The sequence below is a fragment of the Schistocerca serialis genome, chromosome 4 (assembly GCF_023864345.2).
Source record: "Schistocerca serialis cubense isolate TAMUIC-IGC-003099 chromosome 4, iqSchSeri2.2, whole genome shotgun sequence".
In the NCBI taxonomy this organism is placed as follows: Eukaryota; Metazoa; Arthropoda; class Insecta; order Orthoptera; family Acrididae; genus Schistocerca; species Schistocerca serialis.
The window spans coordinates 884580968-884590001 of record NC_064641.1 but is presented as its reverse complement, the minus strand read 5'-3'; the positions used below and the strand labels follow the sequence as shown (position 1 = coordinate 884590001).

At 38.7% G+C, this 9034-nt stretch overlaps 1 long non-coding RNA gene across 1 annotated transcript; it reads left to right on the top strand.

Moving 5' to 3' along the window:
- The first annotated feature begins 5442 nt into the window (after positions 1-5442).
- On the top strand, positions 5443-8631 carry LOC126475034 (uncharacterized). The gene is made up of 3 exons (XR_007586644.1): positions 5443-5503; positions 6681-6832; positions 8324-8631. It is a non-coding gene; the product is annotated as an uncharacterized LOC126475034 (long non-coding RNA).
- Positions 8632-9034: the final 403 nt, after the last annotated feature.

Sequence of the window (9034 nt, the reverse complement as noted above, 5' to 3'; positions counted from 1 at the left end):
AATTAAACTTTCTGAAAGCTCAGACAATAGGAAGAGTTTCAAGTTCAGTGGTTGAACAAGTACATTCACATTCACTTAAAGTACAGCTTGCAAATCCAATGACAATCAACCCACGCCACTGCATGACACGTCACACATCATACAAAAATCTGAAGTCTGCATGGTCTAAAATGTTTGCATTGACCAATGCATGCTTAACATTATCAAAATCTTGCTGGCACTGCTCAGGCCAGATCCATACCTGATTCTTCTTAAATAAATCTGGGAGATGCTTACTGTTCAGTAATTGTTGTGACAGGAAACGTCAAAAGAAATAAAAGGATGTCAAAAGAAATAACAGAGTCCTACAAATGACTAGGAAAATTCCTAATAGTGTCCAACTTACCTGGACCAGGGCGTATACCTTGTGCATAAATTGTGTGTCCAAGATACCTAATCTCACTAAAAGCAAATGTTGACTTCTTTCGGTTAGCTGTTAACTGGGTTGTGCAAATTTATCTGGAATCTTTTCAACGGCGTCAAGATGTTCACTCCAAGTCTTAGTGGCTATCAAAAGATCATCATCATAATGTGTGACAGTCTCAAATAATTCGTCACCAAGCACAGTATACAAAGCAGTAATAAAAACGCCTGAACTGCCGCTCAGTCCGAAAGGAAGAACACCTGAATATGAATGCAGTATATTTTTTGGAATCAGGATTGATTGCTACTTGTCGAAACGAATTTCTCAAGTCGATCGTGGAAAAGTACTTAGCATCTAAAAATTTCTGTAATTATTCTTCAAAATATTCTGGTTTACTGCGTACAGGTAGTATAATTTCATTTATGGCACGTGTGCCCAACACCACTCTAATACCTCCATTAGGTTCCTTGACAGCAAGTAATGAACTACAAAGAGAGATGTGGAAGGTTCGAAGATCTTCCACTGCAACATCTGTTTAAGTTCTTGCCACACCGCAGGTCATTGAGACAGTGGTTCATTATAGGTTTTGTGATAGTGTATATACTTAGATAATACTTGACAAAGCTCATTGCGTTCATCACCAGTAATAGCAGTGGTTTCACTTAACTTATGGCTAATCACTGTTTTCAAATCATCATATTCTGTATCAGGTGCGAGTGTTGTTTCCTCACTCTCTTGCAAAAATTTAATTTTGTACTCAATACAATTCTTGTCATGTCTGAGAGTCCTGGTATCCAAGTCAATCGTGATTTCACTGCACTTATGTCTGAAGAAACATTTATGTTTCGAGAAGTCAGTAATACTGTCCTTCTCACATAACATATCTAAATCTGTAATACAATTGGTAACAAGATTCTGGACTACAGGTAATGACCATTGTAGTGTTCCATTATCTATATTAATGGTCACAAAAACCTGTTTCGTAATTCTACTAGATTTATTACCTATCTTACACTTTTGAACATGAAACTCTGGGACAGGTTAAAATTCAGCTATTTTCTTATAGAATTATAAGACAAAACACTCACAGCCACTCCTGTGTCCAAAACGATACTGGTTGGAATACCTCCTACTATACCAGTAGCTGTAGCTAAAACTGTTTCATTGCTAGATGAACGTCATTGTGTATTTTCCTACAACAGTTCATCAAATAAGCTCTCATCATGATTGTAGCGTATAAATAACAGTGATTGTTGCTTGAAACTCTCTGCTACGTAATCATTGTGTTGTTCATCTGTGGGTGTATAAAACAATGATTTGATATTGAAGTCGCCCCCAACCCTTCTTCAGCCACGACCTGGGGCACAGTAGTGTCTGTGTTTAGTTTCACGTCGTCGCAATTGATGAAGGTGATGATACAAGCGGCGGTGGATTTTCACATGACACTTCTATTATGTTTACATTAGGGTATTGTGCATTCCACTCTCAAATCTGTTGTGGCTTTCGTGGTTGAGCACCTTGACTTACCTGCTGATTGGTGGGTAAAAACCAATTTTGATTTTGTTCAGTCTGTGGTGGCATTTGCCACGGACCTGTGTCGATGTTGTAATGAGATGGTGGACCAGTATTTTGGTACCCGTTACCGTAGTTACTGTTCCAGTTTTGCTGTTGATTTTGTTCGGGTTGATAACTGTTTTTCTTGTTTCGATTTCTGTATGTCCATATTGTTGTTACGACCCTTCTTTTGTGGGTTGTCGCTTGTTGCGTACGATATATTATGATTATTGTTCATGTTGGGGAGTGTGTTGATTTTCATCCGTGTATGGGTTTGTAGAAGGAAGCTGTTGATTCTGCTGCAGTACGTAACCAACAGCGGCTGGCGCACTAGGATTAAGTTGGCTAGCCTGCACGTTTTGTATACCTCTGATGTTAACAGGTTCGTTTGAGCAGTTACTAAGGGGGCTCACGCGCATGCGCAGTGCTTTCTCCCACTTTCTGGCTACTGGAAGTGGGGCTGCTTGCTGTATGAGCAGTAGCAGCAAGCTGCCAGTTGCTTCCCGGAAAAGTGTTTCTGGCGCAGCCAGATTCGCGCATGTGCAGAGCTGTGTGAGTTGCAGTGGGGGCAGACCCTACGTGCGTGTTCACTGTTCAAGTGTTCATTCTAGAGGTGGGCCAAACGGTTATTCTGGAGTAACCGTTATCGCAGTTCCAGTTATTCTCTGATAACCGTTATTGTTAACGGTTATTAATAACTGCCAAGTTATTTTTCGCTAGCGAATACCGAATACTCCGAGAGTTAAATAACGACATAGTTGGAATCCATCAGTTTAGTTATCAGTATAACTGCGAGTAGTGTGAAATGGCAGGAATGTCGTATGAATCGTATCATAACGTTAGCTTATTAACTCCGGGAACATTTTAGTTGGTGTTAGAACGATTATTAGTGTTTCATATTATATGTTTGTAGGTTATCGGTCGCTATTAGAAATATTATCTTCGCAGCTGCATCAGAAGGTACGCGGAACTTCGCCACAGCACTGTTTAAGTAAAATGTTAACAACGTGCGCTTTTAAGTATGAAGTAATATGTAAACTGAGTACCGTAGGTTAAATTCGAAGCTGAATTTCTTGTGCTGCTCACATAATAGAATAAAGTGCACAGCCTTGTAATACAACAAAAAAATCTACGTAATGTGACAGATTCGTTTACTCCTGTGATGTAAAAGATAGTCCTATTGGGGAAAGTGTGAGTACGCTAATCTAAGTTTTATGTGAGATTTGGAAACTGCTCGATTTCTCCAGCTACAGCACGTTTGTAACATATGAAGACATGCAGATCGAAAAGGTTGACAGTGTTACATTTCTGGGACTACAACTCGATAATAAATTCAGTTGGAAAGGGCGTACCACATTTTTTCACTCTATTATTTCATAATGCAGCATATTCTGTGGTAACTCATCAAACGTAGCAAAAGATTTTTGCATGTAAAAGCGTGTAATAAAAATCGTTTGTGGTATAAATTCAAGAACATTATGTAGGAACCTGTTCAAGGAACTTTGTATTCTAACCACTGCTTCCGAGTATATTTATTCCTTAATGAAATTTGTTGCAAGTATTTCCAACCAATAGCTCAATACATAATATCAGTACTAGAAATAGGAACAGCAATCTACATAAAGACCTAAAATCACTTACCTTGGTCCAAAAGGAGTCCAATATTCAGGAACATGCATTTTCAATAAACTGCCAGAGTCAGCAACCATTAAAAACTTGGTTTCAGATCAAGCACGGTTTACAGTGTGTTTGAAAGACTTTTTGATACAGAAATGTCTGATTCCACCCGTCATCAATATCCCGGAAATGGCTATTTTAAGTGTGTCCATGGCGTCACACACACACACACACACACACACACACACACACACACACACGGCAACAAACACGAAGATACATACAAATAAAACAATAACATCAACCACCAAAAATACAATCAAACGAACAGGACAACTGCGGGAAGTTGGGGGTTTTAGGGTGAGGACAAGCTAGTAAAAAAAAAAAAACACCATGATCCTAAAACACAAAATGAAGAACAAAAAGAAAAAAAATACAGCATTCTGCTACACCAACAAAAATCTGCAGGAATCAGACACTTCCCTTGAACACTATAGGTCAACCATAGGTGACCATACCAAAACACCAATACCCACAACTAAAAGCACGAAAATTGGAATCTGACATTTCCCTTGACCTACATGGGTAAACCCCAGATGACGATAGCAAAACATCAACATGTACAACTATGAAAATGGGAATCGGTCATTTCCGGTGACCTATATAGGTCCACCACAGCTACTGACGCCAAAAAACCAACACCTACAACTGCGAAAAATAAATCCACAATCCCAAAAGTCCACAAATCAATCATCCCCCACACACAAATACCTAACTCATAAACACCGTGCCGTAATGACATTCACACACCACAACACGTTTTTACGTCGAAGCAGACGGGTGGAATCGGACGCTTCCACTGACCCCTCCTTCTGCTCTGTAGATGAATATCGTAACAGAGACTGATAGACCAGCTTAGGTAAAAATTCTGCTATATTTCAGTTTTGACAGCACTTGGTTGCAACAGTCAAGATCGGGTATTCTGTGTATGATAAATTTATTAAAAGTACGTAACTGTGTTTTATTCTGATAGTGTATCAATTCTGTAAATATTAGCAGTTACTGTAATATATTCACATATTTTGACAATCTCCTGACAAATGATGAGGATAATAATTATTATATTCAACTGTATTATGTTATTCTTCCTGACATGTTATTTGTCATTCGCGATGGCCAGCGGCTATTTCCGAAGAAGTACGTAAATATTTGTTCGCTCCAGTAACTATTGTCTCTGAAATATCACCGGGGTCTAAGACTGGAGTCACTGTGTCAGGAACACAACCACACAGTTATTCCGTTACCAACTTCCAGGTTACCTGTAATGGTAGCCCGATAACGATAACTGCCAGAGGAAAATACCGATCTCTGACAGTTATTTCCATAGTCGCTCGAATTCCTTATGGTACCTCTCTTTATACTACCCGTCCAAGATAAATTGACATATGAGGCGGTGGCTTAAGGAAAGACCGTACTTGTTAATGCCTGTACTGCAGCTCCTATCAGCCACCGCTCGGACATTAACTTTATTTAATTGTTTGTGCTAAAAGTAACGAAGACGCACTATATAGTACACAGTTCTTATCAACAGATGGCGCGCAGTCTCACAGTTATTCCCATGGCCTATAGAACGCCTTCCAAATGGTCTACCCTCTCCCTAGTTCCTAGCCAGATCTCCGATGAGTTGACGGGAAAGCGTAGTACGATCTTCGGTCAACAGATGGCGCGAGGCACTGTTGACATTAGACAGTTATTGAAATAACTGCCTGAATCAGAGGAACGGTTATCGCAGTAACCGTTACTTCTCAGTAACCGGTTATTTCTATCAGTTACGTTATTTTTTGCCACCTCTAGTTCATTCTCTTCGAAGCTCTTGTGGCGATAGGTCTGCTCTCTTGCTGTTTACGCTTCACAGTCGTGAATTGTAAGGTAAGCATTTTATTTATTCTCCAATGAAGTCACCTTTGTTGGCAGGAGTGCGAAGGGTTTGCACGTGGTTGAAACGTGAGATTTATTAATACTATTTATTCCAGATGTCCAGCGAACCTGAATCAGATGTTCTGTGGAGCAATGAGGAGCTGGAAATGTTCTAGCCACAAAAAGAGACAAACGATCGAAAATATGTAGAGAATGTGGTGCCACACTACAGTGACAGGGAATCTGCAGAACATTTTCGGGTGGGGAGTCACGTGACCTTAGTGAAAGGTTTAGAAACAAAAGATTCTATAATTATCAGGCAGGGGGAATTGGGAAACTGCTCCCAGTGCAGCACATCTTGATATTTTTGTGGTTCGCTGGCCACGAAACTGCAGGTTTCAGGGATGTCGCAGATAGGTTTATATTTCTGCTCTGCGATGTACTATACAGCGAATTACCAACTTCATCAGTGAATTAGGAAGAAAAGTTATAAAGTGGTCGTCCGCCGAAGAAAGTGCAGAGATTGAGGCTCATTTCCGGGGAAATGGATTGCCTGGTGCGATTGGGGCAATCGCCGGTTCACACATTAGAATTTATAGTCATCAGAAATATCCCCACTCGTATATGAATAGGAAGAATTATTTTTCCATTCAACTGCAAGTAGTTTCTGATCATAATCGACGGATTAGGGACTTATTTGTCGGCTATCCGGGCTCTGTGCATGACAGGAGACTGTTCAGGGCGTCCACACTCTACCAACACTCGAAGAAAAGTGTGGAGATAGTCATCTTTTGGGTGACAGTGCCTATCCCTGCACCAGAAATTAACACCTGTTTCGAAATTCAGGGCATTTGCCCTGAGTGCAATGTGACTTCAATATGGAACTCTCAAAAAACAGGTGTGTTGTAGAACATTGTTTTGGCCTGTTGAAGCAGTGTTTTAGACAGTTATCATCTGAATTTGAGGAGTGTTAGAGGGATGGTGTACTTCATTCAAGCATGCTGTATGCTACACACCCTCGCTGTGGAAGATAACTTGGAGTTAGAAGATAACAAAGGTACATACAGAAATAACTGTATCATTTCATTGTTTTACTACATTTATAATTTTGTAAATGCTACTGACATAAGCTTAATATATAAATAACTTGTAATTCTTTTAAGTGTATTTAAGTATCTGATCCACACAGGTGAAGATGATAATGCATCAGCTGAAGAACCAGTAGTCGGCTTTTACAAAAGGGATGACAGAAGTGGCATTGCAAAGAGAAATATGATTGCAGCACAGTTGCAAATGTAAGAGCAGTACCAGATGTCCCATCACCAGCATATGGCAACAAATGTAAGTAAAACCCTATTGGATAAAATTATACACTCTGATTAACAGCTTTAGTTACTACAAATTTGAAGTTTGTGTTCAGTGTCTCAGAATTTCATTCATTCTTTATTGATCCACTACTTTGATTTATAATTAACTGCTAAGATATTGCTTGTTCATTTGTTCTCGCATATCCATAGATACGTTTCTTAGGCTGTTGTCATTTGACCTGTTTAACTTCCAAAAAATTAATTCCATTACTCATTTTTTATATTTTGTAATTTGTTTTACAAAAATGCTTTGCATGTTATTGGCCCTAACAAATTTTATTCTTACAGTTTCTTCATAGCTATGTTAGATTACAATGAACTCTCTTGGAAAATTACCTTTGCATTCATTCTGTGCTATTTTGTGTATAAATTTGATATTTTCCTAATTCATTTCTTGAAATGAAATGTCTTTAGAGTTAATATTTGACCAGTCATTAAAATTTTTGGGTGTCTGTTTTCGATGTAAATTAGCTTTTATTATCAGAGATTGTTCTGTGGCATTCAGTGGTTACTGTTCAGAGATTTCTCAGTATAGTACAGCAAAGTTAGGTGCAAATGCTAGGTAATTTAAAGTTCATTATCTTCCCATCCAGATAAGCCATGAGGCTGATTTACAGCTCCATGACTAATATTAAAGTCCCACTCAACTACCTGGCAGCTAGTTCATTGAACCACTTCCTCTCATGTTCCACTTGAAGCATGTGGGGAAAAATTCACTTCAATCAATTAGTGAGAGTTCAGATTTCTCATTTATTTCTATGTAGTTGCACATATTTTCACATTTACAAGAGAAAGTTGCCATCTCATGACATCCTCATACCACAAAGTAAAGTACATTTGTTTTAACTGTTGCCACCCAAACTTGCATATGACACACCTCACTATTTTGTGATAATACAAAACGAGCTGCCTTTAAACTTTCTGGGGGTATCAATCATATAAGGATCCCATACTGTGAAGCAGTACTGTGGCAGAGGATGGACAGGTGTACTGTAAGCAACCTCTTTTGTAGTGCTGTTAAATCTTCAGTGTTCTGCCAATCAGATACAGTCTCTCCTTTGCCTCCCCAACATTTTCTGTGTGATTTTTGGCTATAATGATAAGAAGAGGGCCTGGGACTGTCACACTTTGGCCATCTTTTCATATGATCATTATTAAGGACCTAGGAAATGTCACCCATAAACTGTGCTTTTGCATCTGTTTCATCTTTTAGATTCACCAATTTTGTTTCCTTCTGAAACAGGAAATTCAATAACCTAATTACAGTAGGTTATGGATTTAAATTTACTCACACCAAAATTAGCTGATGCAGTAATTGTTTGACTTTATAATAAATGATTGTAGGAACCACATGTGTTAATCATTTCTTCACATTGCATGCTGTGCCCTGTTTCCGTAGTAAAGTCCTTATGAGCTGAATACCTTGTCATGCAAATGATAGTGTGTTGGCTCATTGTTTTTGCAGGCTGAAGCTGAGGGCATCAGGTGTCACACCTGTGAAGAGCAATGGAAGAGTAGTGATTATAAACTGTAACTGTGTATTTGGTGGATATAGTTAAATTGTACATGTGACTTGTCTATGTGTTTGTAGTTAAATTGTGATTGTGAACTGTATGTGATTAGATTATAAATTTTAGTTGTATACTGTAATATCCTGCTCTCATTTGCCATCCTGATTTGGGTCTTCCATGGTTTCCCCAGATTGTCAGGTGAATGCCAGGATGGGCCCCTAAGTCCATGGCAGCTGTCCCAATATCCTTTGTGTGCTTAATATGGAACAATTAAAGTGTTAAAAAAATGAAACTGAGCTTTTGTCAATTCCTGTCCTTTACCACTACTGCCAATGACCTCATTTTATGTTTATAATCAGTATATTTTACAAATCATTAGTGTTAAATGCCTATTTGATTTTGTTTTCCTGATTTGACCATCACATGAACATTTTCTCAAAAGTTCAATGTGCAGCTTGCTTGAACCATACAAGGAGTGTAACTGATCAGACTGCAACTTGTACCGAACCAAACACTAAAACTGCTCCATGTGGACACTGACATACTTGGAACAAAATGTTAAGAACCCTGCTTCTAGCACCTTATAGAACAGGAAATAATGCAAGTAATACCACAGTGAACACTAATTGATATTTTCTATTTCTCTACTAAGAAATCAAGTTATT